Source organism: Fukomys damarensis, unplaced genomic scaffold, assembly GCF_012274545.1.
Source record: "Fukomys damarensis isolate Sample0158 unplaced genomic scaffold, DMR_v1.0_HiC HiC_scaffold_38, whole genome shotgun sequence".
NCBI lineage: Eukaryota > Metazoa > Chordata > Mammalia > Rodentia > Bathyergidae > Fukomys > Fukomys damarensis.
Window position 1 is genome coordinate 33,521,897 of NW_022900950.1, and position 16,288 is coordinate 33,538,184.

The window sequence follows — 16,288 nt, forward strand, 5'->3', positions numbered from 1 at the left end:
GTGGGTTAAATCTAAAATGTCCCCAGAAGTGTCATGTTCAAGGTGGGATTTTGAAAGGTGATTGGAGCACAGAGGTGCTGAATGTGTCATTAGCAGGTAAGGCCTGGTCAGAAGGGCATAGTCACTGGGGGCGTGACTTACAAGGGTGTATTCTTGTCCTTGAGTCCTACTTTCACTCTCTCTACTTCCTGGACATCACACAATGAACAGCTATCCTCTACCATGCCATCCTACCAGGCCATTTCTGCCTTGGAGCCAGAAAAAAATATGTACTTAGCACACTAAAACCATAAGCCAAATAAGACTTTCTTCCTTTAAACTGCAGGCATCAGTATTTTGTTCTAGTGATGAAAAGATGACCAACTTTTCCTGCAGGCAGCGGATCACAGGACTTTTTGGCCTCCATAATCACATGATCTAACTCCCATAGTAAATATCCTTGATGAATCTCCACCTATCTAATAGATTTTATTCCTCTGAAGAACCCTTATTAATACAGACTATATTAATCTGGTAGGGCTACCATAACAAAGGACCACCAACTGTAGGTTAAAACACAGACTTTTATTTTCTCACATTTCTGGAGGCTAGAGATTCCCTGAGCAAGATATTGGTGGGAGTGGTTTCTCCTGAACCTCCCCACTTATGCGGCAGATGGCTACCTTCTCCTTGTCTGCCCACGTGGTCTTCCATTTGTATCTCATTTGTGTCTTGATCACCTTTATTATAAGGACATCAATGATACTGGATCACAGCCCACTGAAATGTTTTTATTTAAACTTCATTGGCTCTTTAATGTCTCTATCTTCAAATACAGTCACCATGAGGTACTAAATGTTAGCACTCTAACATAGTCTGTAGCAAAGGCATAAGCCACCTCTCCCCAAAAAATTTCCATCAGGTTCCCAAAAATTAAGCCGAAAAATGTGAAATCTGTGTAGAAATTGTGTGCTGTTACATACTCAGAGACCCTAACCCTGCTGGCACTTCCCAGCACATCCCCCAAGCCCTCTAAATTAGAAGTAATGGAACTATCACCATCATGCAGACAGCTCCCCAAAGATCCTCTCCTCTAATATTCTTCAATGGCTTAAACCAAAAGCCAGATGTAGTTTTACTTTCTTCTTATACTAATCCCAGGCAAGCTTTCCTAGTACCCACTCCTTGAAGCTGCACAGATTACACTTAAAGCTAGAAACTGAATGACTGCAGCACCATCATGCACTTTAGGTGGCTGAACATTGCTTAGAATTGAACACTGGGTACTATGGCAGGAATGTGTCCCCCAAGTGTTATGTGTTGGAAACACAACCCCCAAATTCCTGTGTTGAGGATACGTGGAGTTGAGGCATTTGTGTGGTAGATTTGGATGAGGTTATGAAGGTGGGGCTCCAGTAGTTTTATAAGTAGAGAGGAGACATCTGAAGTAGGACATTTGCTCTCTCTCACCATGTGATTGCTATGCCATGTTAAGATGTAGGAAGGGTCTGCGATCACCCGGCGGAGTGCGCGCGAGCTCCCGGCCTGCGCGGGAGCTCCCGGCCTGCGCGACAACAGACCCAGGAAGGACCCAAGGACCCCAGAGGGGGTTTTTTTCAGCTGCCTGCCTACCTGCCTGTCTGCGATCACCCGGCGGCGTGCGCGTGAGCTCCCGGCCTGCGCGACAACAGACCCAGGAAGGAAGGTAGCCGCGCGGGCGCCCTTGAAACACCCACACGACCCCCCCCCCCGTTCTCAAAACTCCTGATCGGGCCAGTCCTTAGACCAACTCTGCAGAGGCATAGGTTCCCATGAAGGGTAGTTTTCTGAGCTCCGAACTTTGATCATCTTTAAAGAAAGGGCAGGGGAAACCTGTAATAGAACGGAGTGGAGTTCAACCCTGAGGGTAAGGAAACTAAAGTTAGGCTTTGTAGATTGTGTTCAGTCTCAGTCGTGAGGAACAGCCATTGGCTAGCTATAACCAGGGGATTGGGTTCCGCATATGACTGTGCATGTGGTATAATATGAGATCAGAGATAGCCTGAAAGAGGACCTTCAAATTCTTTTTCTTTCCCTCTCTCTTGTCTCTTTTTTCCTCTTTCCACCCTAAAATTTCTTTCTTTTTTCTGTCCTGTCTCTCCAACTCAGTCTCTTGCTCCACCATAGTGTCCCTCATCTCCCTTTTTATTCCAGTTCCTGAAGAACTCAGACTTCTTTTTTTATTTTTTGTTTTTAGGACGGGTTTCTCTTTATGTTCTTTTCTCCAGTCATTTTACCTCACTCATGGCTCTGTACCTTCAAGGGAAGGCAAGCGCCTGTTACTGTTAAGGGGATATATTCCTGTCCTTATTCCTGCACTCTCTCTATCCCCCCTGAACTTAATAGCTTTGTAAAGATAGTAAGGTAATTCTACAACCTCTGGATTCACTTCAAACCTGCTCTAATTCTTTCACTTATCTAATCCTCTTGTTCTAAGTCGAACCCCCCATCCTAAATGGTAAAGATGCCATATTGAAAAGAATATTCACTGCAAACATACTATGAGCTGCTTCTTGAAATTAATCTAATTCACATGAGTTAAAGGTGATACATTAATGACTACCATAAGTGGTCAGTTGGCAAGCTGTGCCTGATCCTATTGGGCTGCTGAATGTATCAATTGGGACAAAGAGTGGTGATTGATTTAAAGAGTTGTTTTCTCTGATATTATGAAAACGAGAATGTCTATGAGTCATTAGAAACTCAAAAGCTAAAACGCAACTATATTAGGAAGATTTAAGTAATACCCAGAAATTAAAGAAGGACAACCCAACAATAAAAATAAAAATGAGAAAACACTTAAGCAAGACACAAAAACAAATATCCAGTTCACCAATAGCAAATAGTAGGACAAATGAGGATGAAAAGTCTGATAGTGAACCAACAGGACTCCCTGGACCCATAGCACAGGAGGTAACAAAATTGATCAATCAGGCTCTAGAAAAATTCAAATCAGAAATAATTTCCCAGCTAGCCAGAGAGATGATGAGCAAAATAGAAGTCATGATTCGAGACTCTAGAGCAGAAACTGAGAAAAAAATAGATGAGCTCAAGACTGTGATAGAAGCCATGAAGACTCAGCATAAGAAAGACATGGAAACAATGAATGCCCAACAGAGGAAAGAAATGGAATCCATAAAACAGATTCAAACAGATATCCAGGAGATTAAAAACTCTATTGAAAGTGTACGAAACAGAATAAAAGATTGCGAAGATAGAATTTCAGATATAGAAGATAGGATAGCAGTCAGTGACCGTGAAAAAAGAGGTCTATTAAAAACAGTAAGGGATCATGAGAAATCAATCCAACAACTCCTAGACGATACAAAGAAAAATAACATAAGACTGATAGGAATTCATGAAAAAACAGGAGAAAACACAAATGATATAAAAAAGCTCTTCACAGAATTAATGACAGAAAACTTCCCAAACAGAAGGGAAGAATTAGACATACAGATAAGTGAGGCATATAGAACCCCAACTAGCCACGATCAAAAAAAATCTACACCTAGACATATAATAATCAAGATTCCAGAAATCCAACAGAAAAACAAAATACTACAAGCAGTAAGAGAAAAGAAACAAATCACATGCAAAGGGAAGCCCATTAGAATCACAGCAGACTTTTCAACACAAACCCTTAGGTCAAGGAGAGCCTGGAGTGAGGTATTCCAAGTCCTAAAAGAAAAGAATCTCCAACCTAGACTTTTGTATCCTGCAAAACTCTCTTTCAAAATAGATGGGGAAATAAAATACTTCCACGACAAAGAGCACCTGAGAAATTTCATGAACACCAAACCAGCACTGCAAGGAATTCTAAACAATATCCTAGAAAAGGACAACGAAATTCACAATAACATGAGGCCCAACAGACCAAATCAAATAGGCAAGGCAAGAAACTAAAAGGAGATGGGAGAAAAAGTAAAAAGAGTCAACAAATGGACAAAAACATGACAAGAATAAGTCAAAATATATCAGTTGTAACCATCAATGTTAATGGCCTCAATTCACCAATCAAGAGAAACAGATTGGCAGAATGGATTAAGAAGCAAAATCCAACAATATGTTGTATACAAGAAACACACCTAGTGCAAAAGGAAGTCCATAGACTGAAAGTGAAAGGATGGAAAACAATTCTCCATGCGTCAGGAGTCCAGAAAAAAGCAGGGGTAGCAATCTTATTCTCAGATAAAGTAAATTTCAAACCAAAACTCATTAAGAGAGACAAAGAAGGACACTACATCCTTGTAAAGGGAACAATTCAAGAGGAAGAGCTGACAATCATAAACATATATGCACCAAATATAAATGCCCCCAACTATATAAAACAAATATTAAGTAACATGAAAAACCAAATAAGCACTAATACAATTGTAGTGGGGGATTTAAATACCCCACTATCACAAATTGACAGATCTACTAGGCAGAAAATCAACAATGAAATAATAGAACTGAACCAAGCTTTGGAACACATGGACTTAATAGATGTTTATAGAGTATTCCACCCCCAAAAACCAGAATATACATTCTTTTCGGCTGCACATGGATCATTCTCCAAAATAGACCACATACTGGCTCACAAAACAGGTCTAAATAAATGCAAAAAAATTGAAGTCATCCCCTGTTTATTATCAGATCATAGTGCAATCAAACTAGACATCAATAGCACAAGAAACTATAGAAACTTCACAAGCACATGGAAACTGAACAACACTCTCCTAAACAATCAATGGATTACAGAGGAAATTAAAGAAGAAATTAGACAGTTTTTACAAATAAATGAGAATGCCAATACAACATACAGGAATCTTTGGGACACAATGAAAGCAGTTCTACGTGGAAAATTCATAACATTGAATGCCCACACTAGGAAAACAGAGCGGGCTCAAATAAACAACTTAACGATGAAACTTAGACTCCTAGAAAAACAAGAGCAAGAAAAACCCAAAGCTCGAACAAGAGAGGAAATTATAAAGATCCGAGCAGAAATCAATGCAATTGAAATTAAGAAAACGATACAAAAAATAAATGAAACAAAGAGCTGGTTTTTTGAAAGAATAAATAAAATTGACAAACCCTTAGCTAATCTTATCAAAAAAAGGAAAGAAAAGGCTCAGATCCATGCAATTAGGAATGAAAAAGGCGAAGTCACAACAGATCCGAAAGAAATCCAGAGGATCATGAACACCTACTTTGAGAACCTGTACTCTAATAAAATGGAAAACACAGAAGAAATGGACAGATTTCTAGATACTTATGAATTACCAAAGTTGAACGAAGAAGATAAAAACATTTTAAACACCCCAATCACAATCAGTGAAATTGAAAATGTAATTAAAAACTTACCAACAAAGAAAAGCCCAGGCCCTGATGGATTCACTGCTGAATTTTACAAGACATTTAGAGAAGAACTACTACCATTACTCTTCAAACTTTTCAATGAAATTGAAAGAGAAGCTATACTTCCAAATTCATTCCTGGAAGCAAGTATCACTCTGATTCCCAAACCAGAGAAAGATACAACCAAAAAGGAGAACTACAGACCAATCTCCTTAATGAATATAGATGCAAAAATCCTTAATAAGATACTAGCAAACAGAATACAGAGGATTATTAAGAAGATCATCCATCATGACCAAGTCGGATTTATTCCAGAGATGCAAGGGTGGTTCAACATACGAAAGTCAGTGAATGTAATACATTATATTAACAAAGTCAAGGACAAAAACCATATGATCCTCTCAATAGATGCAGAAAAAGCATTTGATAAAATTCAACACCCATTCATGATAAAAACCCTGCAAAAAATTGGAATAGATGGTCTATACCTCAATTTAATAAAGGCTATTTATGAAAAACCATCAGCCAACATCATATTGAATGGCCAAAAACTGAAAACCTTCATGTTAAAATCAGGAACAAGACAAGGATGCCCACTATCGCCACTTCTCTTCAATATAGTTCTGGAAACATTAGCCACAGCAATTAGACAAGAGAAAGAAATTAAAGCAATAAAGATAGGAAAGGAAGAAGTTAAACTATCATTATTTGCTGATGATATGATACTCTACATTGAAGATCCAAAAAACTCCACCAAAAAACTTCTAGACTTAATTGACAGATTCAGTAAAGTATCTGGATACAAGGTGAATACCCAAAAATCAATAGCCTTTCTATACACAAATAACAGACAGACAGAAAGAGAAATAAGGGAAAAAATTCCTTTTACAATAGCATCCAAAAAAATGAAGTATCTAGGAATCAATCTAACAAAAGAAACAAAAGATCTCTACACTGAAAACTACAGCACTCTGAAAAAAGAAATCGAAGAGGATATAAAAAAATGGAAAGATATCCCCTGCTCCTGGGTAGGAAGAATCAACATAGTGAAAATGGCCATACTACCGAAACTGCTATATACATTCAATGCAATGCCAATTGAAATTCCAACACTATATTTCACAGAACTAGAAAAAAGAATCCAAAAATTCATTTGGAACCACAAGAGACCTAGAATAGCAAAAGCCATTATAGGCAACAGTCACATGGCACCAGGTGTAACAATTCCCAATTTGAAACTATACTACAAAGCCACTGTGATAAAATCAGCATGGTACTGGCAAAGAAATAGGCCTGAGGATCAATGGAACAGACTGGAAGACACAAAAACAAATGCAGATGTACTCAGCTACCTCATCTTCGACAAAGGAGCTCACCATCCTCAGTGGAGGAAAGATAGCCTCTTTAATAAATGGTGTTGGAAAAACTGGATATCAACCTGTCACAGATTAAAATTAGACCCTTATCTTTCGCCATGCACTAAATTAAAATCCAAATGGATTAAAGATCTAAATATTAAAACAGAAACATTAAACTTGCTGGAAAGTAAGTTAGGCAGAACTCTGGAAGACATTGGTATAGGAAAAGACTTTATGAACAAATCCTCAGTAGCACGGGAACTAGCAGAAAGAATCAACAACTGGGATCTCATCTTACTAAAAAGCTTCTGTACTTCAAAAGAAACCATTAGCAGAACTAAGAGACAATCTACAATGTGGGAAAAAATTTTTACCAGCTGTACCTCAGACAAAGGACTATTATCAAGGATATATAAAGAACTCAAAACAATCAGTCCCCCCAAATATAAAGACCCGATCCAAAAATGGGCATCCGAAATGAACAGACATTTCTCATACAAAGAAGTGAAAGCAGCAAGAAAATATATGAAAAAATGTTCCACATCACTGGTCATTCGAGAGATGCAGATGAAAACAACACTGAGATTCCACCTCACCCCACAAAGAATGGCTGCTATCAAGAAATCACACAATAACAAATGTTGGCGGGGTTGTGGGGAGAAAGGAACCCTCCTCCATTGTTGGTGGGAGTGCAGACTAGTGCAACCACTATGGAAATCAATATGGAGATACCTCAAAGAGCTTGGACTGGAGGTTCCATTTGACCCAGCCATCCCTCTGTTGGGTATCTTTCCAAGAGAACTAAAAGAATCATATCACAGAGAAGTATGTGCACCCATGTTTATAGCGGCACAGTTTGTAATAGCTAAATCTTGGAAACAACCTATTTGCCCATCCGTTGGAAACTGGATAAAGAAGTTGTGGTTTTTCTATAAAATGGAATATTACTCAGCCATAAAGAGCGAGAGAATAGATTCATTCATAGGAAAATGGATACATATTGAAGATATACTCCTAAGTGAAATAAATAAGTCCCACATGTGTAAATACCGAATAGTTTCCCTGGTGTGAATATTCTACAACAATGCATAAGATTCTAATAAGATTACTGACATTTAGAAATGGGAGGAAAGGAGTTAAAGGTGTAGGGAAGGTGTGATACGTAGGGGAAGAACAAAAAGGGAAAAGAAAAAAATGTGAGAGAATGAAAAGATGAAAATAAAGTGTTTGTAGATGGGGAGGGGAGGACGGGGTGAAGGGAGGGCAGAGGTAAGGGGAAAAAAATGAGAATCAAGACTTGCCATGTAAAGGTACATGATCCCAACAATGAATGTAACTGTACTGTATCCCTAAATGTACCAATAAACTCAATGAAAAAAAAAAAAAGATGTAGGAAGATGCCTTATTAATATGTGGCAAGACATCACTACCTTAATATTCACTCCCCAGCTTCCAGAGCTATAAAAAAGATATTCTTATCTTTAAAAATTACTCAGGGGGCCTGGGATTTAGCTCAGCGGTTCGGTGGCCTGCCTTGCAAGCACAAGGACCTGAGTTCAATCCCTGGTACCAAAAAAAAAAAAAAAAAAAAAAAAAATTTACTCAGTCCATGGTATTTTGTTATAGCAACAGAAAACAGACTAAGACAGTGCGACAAGAGGCAGGAGCATGAGCAGGCCTGAGTACTACTCTTAGTCTGAGAATGGAGCTCTGTGTCCAGCTTTGAGCAGCCAGGATGGTTGACACGCCATCCTGTGCCGGGATTGACACTTAGTGGGCACACAATGAATGTCTATGAAATCAATTGCTCCATCTGAATTAAAAGTGGAGTGATCTTCAAAAAAAATTTTTTTTTTAAATTGATCTCAAATAAGATACTCAAATTACACAAAAAGGGAAATTAGGGCCAGAGAGTTAGCTCAGTGGTTCTGCTGCCTGCCTTGGAAGCACAAGGTGCAGAGTTTAATCCCTGGTACCAAAAATAGGGAAACTGTTTTGAATTTCAAGGCTATTTTCAGGGGGCAGTCAAAGTTGAGAACAAGCTATGTAGTTTCGACTCCATTTTGGAGGCTTGACCACTCATGTGGGATCCTTCCCAGTGACCTGACGCACATGATCTAGAGGCTAACATCCAGCCCTTCCATTCTAGGACCTAACACTGATTTTCAAAGTCATTAAAATATACATACATAATTCTGTGCATGCAAAGCATGGGTACATTTGCGTATTTATACATGTGTATATATACATATAATACTATATCTTTTTTCCTTTGTAAAGGAGGCCAGTAAATCCTCTGTAGCCAACTCTTGCAAAAAGTACAAAATGTTTTTGTTAAGTGACAAAGTGTCTCCATTTTAGCATACTATGGTGAAGGTATGAGGCCTGGTGGAAAGAGCTGTGAGCAAAACACAGATATCTGGGACTGAGCACTATGTCTTAGACCAGCTGACTACGCTCTTGGGCAAGTGAAATGTCGTTTCTGCATCTCATTTTCCTCACCTGTAGGGTGGAAAACAATGGAAGACGAGTGCCTTGTAGTAAAAGTCACCATCGGTTTATCTGTAAGAAGCACCTTCTGTTTGTTTTTGTTTTTGTTTTTCTCTCATTTAATTTATTGGTACATTTTAGGAATATAGTACAGTTACATTCATCATTGGGATCTTGTATCTTTACATGCCAGGTCTTGGTTCTCATTTTTTCCCCTTGCCCCTGCCCTCCTTTCACGTAAGAAGCACCTTCTGAAGCCGTGTGTCTGGTCTGCCAGCGTGCCTTCCCTTCCCTTCACTGTCCCTGTTCTGCAAGGTCAGGAGTAAGGCACAAACACTGATTAAGTATCTGAGCTATGGAAGAGGAGGACAAGTCGAGGAGGCAGGAGAGATTTCTACCAAGTACCAGGGGCTTTTATTTTACTGCTTGCATTTTGTTTAGCTTTCTAAGACAAAGTTCCTGACCTCAATGAATAAAAGAAGTAGGATAGGGTACAGCCTGCCTGACATTCCCGGTGCACTCTCTCCCCAGCATCGTGAAAAGGAGAGCTTATCCCCCAAACAAGCCTCCCTAGTCTGCTTTCCTGGATGGAGCTAAAACTCTTTAGACAGTTGCCATTTTTAGTTTTGAAATTTACTTTATCTGCGAATAAGATTGCTACCACTGCTTTTTTCTGGGCTCCTGTCTCATGGAGAATTGTTTTCCATCCTTTCACTTTCAGTCTATGGGCTTCTTTTTGCACTAGGTATGTTTCTTGTATACAACATATTGTTGGATTTTGCTTCTTAAAATTGCCATTTTTAAATGAAGAAGACAGTGTTGCTGAAAGTAAAATAAGCAAAAGCACGTGAAGGAGGAACAGGGAAATTTAATGCAAGGGTCTGGAATTCTTAGGTAAAAATAACAAGAGGATAGATGGGACCAAAGAGGGGAAAACCAAGGGAGATAAGGCTTAAGAAAGCTACAAAAGGAGGCCATCAGGAACATCTTAAGAAACAGGTAGAGACACATGGCCAGCTGGGTCTGCAACAATAAACCCAGACAGTGTGTCCTGCCTCCAGAGAAATTTCCTGAGCAAATGAACTTTCTTTAAATCATAAAAGCAAGTGACAGGAGAAGAAAGTGGGAACTTGGATTGACTCCCCAGACACAATCACTAAGGGGAATCCAGGACAAGGAGGGGCTCGTGGAGTGGAGGGAGCACACAGGGAACCTCAGACTTTCCAGGTCTGGCTGCAGCTCTTTAGGTGCCACAGATGGGAAGCAACCTCCTGTGTCATCAACTCTTCTGTAGCGTGATTATTTTTTAAAGTCTTTAAAACACTATTTTTACCACAAGTTCATTTTTTTCTTCTAAAGGAACAAAAGGATCACAACCCACATGCTCCTCAAACTGGCAGCCCTGGGAACAGGCAGGGTGCAGATTTACATATGGAGGGAGCACTGCCCCCGATTCCCGCCCCCTCCACAGTACCACAGAAACAAAACCAGCACAAATGCCACTGGCTGGGTGTCGCCGCCCTCCTCAAACTGATGCACAGAAACAGCGTGAGATGATGAATGATGGGGCTTCACAGCCAGTGTGATTCTCAGTAGTAGTCTGGGCCATTGACAGTTAGTGCTGCAATGCTAAGAGAAAAGGGGGACACCCCCACCCCACACACATGGAGCCTGGTAGCCTCATTTTTATTCCTCCGCAAAGAAATCTGTTATTCTTTCATCATCGATAATTTCAACTTCCCTTAAAATGTCCAGGGCAGCTAAGAGAGTACGATTGGGTTGTTCTGTAGCTTAGGAAAGGCAAAAACTGCCACTTTTTCTTCTTTTCTTATTTTCTTTTCCTCCAAGAATAAGTACTTAGAAACATGTACTGCCATGTACCCAGGTTAGAGCCTGATTGTAGAAGAGCTTATCTCTGGCATGCCTGTGTGTGTGTGTGTGTGTGTGTGTGTGTGAGAGAGAGAGAGAGAGAGAGAGAGAGAGAGAGAGAGAGAGAGAATTTTTTTTTTTTGTGGTACCAGGGATCAAACTCAGGATCTTGTACTTGTGAGTTAGGCGGCAGACCCACTGAGCTAAATCCCCGGCCCAAAAAAGATTTTTTAAGGGCAAAAAAATTTGGTAAAACCCCATAATAGCTCTGCAGTCTATCTTAACTTTCTGAGTTTCTTTAAAAATGGAAAATATTAAGGGTATTACTCATACGTTTATTTTAAAAATGGAAGGCAGGGTTTGGGATTTATCTCAGTGGTTCTGCTGCCTGCCTCGAAAGCACAAGGTCCCAAGTTCTATTGTCCGTACCAAAAGAGAAGACAAAACAAAACAAAAAACACTTAAAAATGGAAGGCAAAGGGAGAGCAGATGATTCGGCTTATACTCTGGAGGTAGAGAACAAACCAGTGCTACAGTGACTTCTCTCTGTCCTCTGCATTTGGGTGAAGTTTAAGGACTTGGTGTCCTCTGAGAGAGGCTCTTAGCCTGTGTGTGGGGCACCACCCAGGGCCACAGTGGCTTCACTGCCTTCTCCGAATCCCAGGTCTCCCTCTCTCTCCCACCCTGAGCCCCTGTCCATCTGGAATCTTGCACATTCGTGTCCTCCCAGAGGGCACAGGAACCCCAGAGCCAAGAGGAGTGTTGAAACCAGTTCCCCACCCCTCAGAAGGTCACCATCATTGTCACTGCTTGATGTCTTGTGGACACCAGCACTAATACGCAAGAAATGCTTTCACTATCAGTGATTTTGAGCACATACATAGAGCTTAACTGAGTTCCTGAGACTTCCTGGTCCCCAAATCTGCACTGCACTTAAGAAACAGGAACTAAAGATATAAGCAGGAAAACAAAGTCTAGATATAGCTAAAGAAAACCCATTATTGGATATTTTCCACGCAGGAAATAATAAATCCAGATAATGATCCTTTGAGCAGGCACATGATAGCATTTTCTGTAAGCACTCTCACCTTATAGAAGATGTTAAACAGATATGTCAAGTCCAGGCAAATAGGCTGGCTAAATAAACTGACAGCTAATAGCCCAGAAGATAAACAGGATCCTAGAGAGTCATTTAAAGGCTGGCATTTAAAATGGGGGGTGTGTTTAGGGAAAAGACAATGAAGTTAAAGATGAAGTACCAGGTAGGAAATATGGCTTGTCCTTGGCTCTGGCCCCAAGAACCAATTCTGAACCAATGCTTTTCCTCTCAGGACTAAAACTGAACTATATGAATCACTGTACCAGAAAATTATAACTTCCTTTATAAATGTGTAGTTTTTAACAGATCAATCCACTCTTTGATGTTTTTATTGTAAATGAAACAATGTCTAGTTTTTTTAAGTTGAGATAATGTTCCATACACAAAATAGACATATAGAGGTTATATATGACTAGCAAATAAAATGATTTAAAGCAATTTCCTAAGAGATGGAGAACCCATACTTCTGAAACTGGATTGAAACACTTTTTTTTTTGGTACTGGTTATCAAACTCAGGACCTTGTGCTTGCTTGCAAGGCAGGTGGCGGCAGAACCACTAAGCTAAATTCCCAGCCCTGAAACACATTTTTATTTGATATTTATTCCCAGCCAAAGACAGAATATTTGACCTGAATTCAACTGCATGTTCCTCAGCATGTTTATTAACTGCGATTTCAGTTTAGAAATCTCTTCCTGATGCTACCTATTTATGGAAAGACTTCTTTTTGATCCTTTCCAATGGGGAGTCACTGATTTGCATTCTTTTTCAGGCCTGATGAGTGACGCAGGTAAAGGACAATCCCTGTTGTCTGGCTGGTCGGCTGGTGCCATCTTTCTGTGGGTAGGCCTCACCCTCCTCTGCACCGCGGCCCTGCCTTCCAGATCCGGGGAGAGCTTTTAACTAGAAATTACTCGTAGACACCACAGTGCAGCTAGAATGGTCTCCATGCCAACTTCTGCTCTACCAGCCTCTGTGAGGTCCACTAGAACATCACAAAGGTGGCCATGATTCTCCACCGATGCTTTCTCCAACTCCTCTAAAAAAAATAAAGCCAGTCAGACATTCTTGTAGGCAGGCTTGAGTTGAGGCAGATTCTGTCTGTCCCTATGCCCTTGGTCCTGCCTCCTTTGCCTTCTCCAGAAGGCAAATGTTAACCCTGCCTTGGTCTGAGCCAGGAAAAAGTGTTCCTTTTCCCCCACTTCTGAACTACCTAGAAGGAAGGGGAAACATCCTGTGATATTTACAGGCATAACAGGGGTTGAGTATTATTTTGTCCTCTGCTGTCCCTCCTGGCTTTGGCTCATTGGTTTTGGCTGGTGCCTTAGTTGCCTTGCAGCCACAGAGCTCTCTGCCTTGTCTCTTGCCCAGGGGCTGGGACTGTCTGTCCTTCCAAGTTGTTGCTAGTCCAGTCCTCTGGTACAATATTGTCTGCTAACAAACAGCATCATTACTTACTCTCCCAAGATGGCTCCCATCTGCCTACCATCCAAGTCTTGACCTTAGCTTGGGATCACTGTCACTGTGCTCTTCCTTTTGAGGGGCTTCTTTTATTTATCATAGAGTTCTGAGGCTGTTTGTTAAAACTACCCAAGGAATTTGACCTTGCCTTTGCCCAGTTGGATGACTGGTGACAACCTTTGAAGGAGACTGGTCTTGGTAGGCAAGCTACATGCCCCCATCACCTGCTGCCCTGAGGAGAATAACAGAGTTTGACTTTCAATGTAGCCATTACACGTAAGAATTGCTTTGGAAGTGATAAAGGCCAGGCATCTGGCTATTTGAAAGATCAGGCTCCTGGCATACTGTTATGGGCCTCCTTACAGATTTCTGCAATAGCAATGTTCTGGGACATTCTTGGACCAGAAAACAAGACAGTGAAAGTGTAGTCAACTGTCTAGCATTGTCCATTTGCCGCATTGGCCAAAATGTGCTTCCCTCTCCTGGTGTTGGCATTCAGATTTGATACTTGGGATGTCTCAATGCAGTGTAGCCCTTTCAGATACACTACACTCTGCATTAGAACCACGGCATCCTTTCTGTCTCTCTCTATTGTGGAAGAGATAATATTGCAGTATTGTTGATAATAGTGGGACAGTCTCTGTAGTTCATGGCAACAAAGCTGCGTGGGAAGGCATCCTTTGGTAAATAGAGTGAGTGTAAGGATCTGTGTGTGGACTGAGACTTCACTGCACCTGTGGGGTGCTTGAAGGGAGGGAGTGAGGACCCTGGCGAGTCTTCACAAGTCTTCTCTCCCCATGGATGTGAGGGTCCAGACAGAGGTATGGCCTAAACTCATAGAGAAAGAGACCAGGAACAGACATTTCCAGCACATTTACCATTTTGATAGAGAAAAACATGGGGAACTAGTGGTTATTTTGTACAGACAGACTTATGATCTTTTGACTTTAAAATAATGCAAAAGCGACACACACTCAATAACAACTGCACTTCCTTGTTTGTTTTATGACTAGAATCTCAGCATGTGGCTAAGGCTTGCCTTGAACTCTCTATATAACCCCAGGATGGCTTCAAACTTGCACTGATCCTCCTGCCTTAGCCTCACCAGTGTTAGAATTACAAACATGCACCACCACACCTGGGTCAAATTTTGAATTTTTATATTTTCTCAGGCTAGTGGTATGTGATTTGATCGTTGATGACATTGGGCAGCAGCAGTGACTTGCAACTGCTCATCAGACCCATGATCATGAAAGAACCAACACTACAGTGTGTCGTGCTGCTGAGCTAGGATGTTTGATAAGTTAAGTGGAATCTGTGTATTTTAATTTATAATATTTTCCAACTTATACTGGGTCTATTGGGATGCCACCCTATAGTTAAGACAAGGAGTATCTGTATTTACCACCTGCCAACTTAAACTCTGCACTCATATCCTCTTTCATAATCACTTTTTTTCCCTCATTGTCTTGTATAATCATTTGACCCTCCCTCCTACAGCGAGGTGGATATGCTGAGCTCATTTTATTAATAAGAAACCTAAGGCTCAAGAAGTCAAGCAACTGGTTCAAGGGTTGAAGTGTTGGAATCTGGGCTCTGCATTGCTAACTGTCCTGGGACAGCCCAGTGGGTAGAATGGCTGGGATGGGAACAAGTTCCCTCAGATCCAGTGTCTATGCCAGTGGTGGCAAACCTATGGCATGCATGCCATACTGAGCTGTTTATTCATTGAAAGCTCTAAATGATTCACCATCACTGGTCTGTAACATCTGCTATGTATGAGCCTAGAAGTTTCTAAGTGTGTAACACATGACACATGACCTGTTTTGTCCTTGGCTCTCCCAAAGCACCAAAGTTCTAAGTAATGTAGGAGTTTCCAGAGGAACTAAGCTTCAACTCCAGTCCTACTAAGGCAAAGAAGATATTTGACTTGGTGCATGACCCACTAAGACTAAGCTACTTATAGCAGCGTTGGCGAAAGGAGAGCAACTAAGAGCAAAACCTTTGTGAAAACAGAACTGTACCATAAAGACCTCTTACCCTATGAGTGGTCAAGGGCAGGTTTAAAGAAAAGGAGTGACCACAGCCCTTGAGAGCCTGAAGAGCTTGGGGAGAGTGTTCCAGGCAGCTGGAGCCAGAGTGCTGCTCCAGCACCCATCTCCTAGCACTGAGGCACCAAGGGTGTCTGGGAAGGGTGTGGATAATTACAGGAGTCACATAGGAGAATGTTCCTCTACAATGCCTGAGCATCTTGCTTTTGTACAAAATCCATTCAAAATGGCAAAATTGAGAACAGTAGAAATGCAGTGTTTTCATGTGAAGGACTTCACTTTGTCCATATTCAGGGAGAGCAATGATGAGATGACTTTTCTTACACCATGATGGTCCTGGCTGCTGTGAGTCTGGATGGAGAGAGAAGCCAGCAGCCACAGAACCAAGACAGCTAGCTAAGAGTTCTGGGGCAGGGAACCAACACCCTATGTCTCCTCTCCCACTTTCCTATGGCTATAGGTACCAGATGGCTAAGGAGCCTGAGATATACAGTTCATTAGAATTAGCTTCTAGGGCACAAGGGAGATAGAGAAGACTGGACATTAAACCTGCAAAAAAAAAAAAAAAAAAAAAAAAAAAAAAAAAAAAAAAAAAAACCACTG

The 16,288-nt window shown here is 40.9% G+C and overlaps 1 long non-coding RNA gene across 3 annotated transcripts in view; it reads left to right on the top strand.

Moving 5' to 3' along the window:
* Nucleotides 1-16,288, top strand: part of LOC104862132 — a 47,633-nt gene that overhangs the window by 11,264 nt on the left and 20,081 nt on the right. The gene's annotated exons all lie outside the window — the stretch shown is intronic.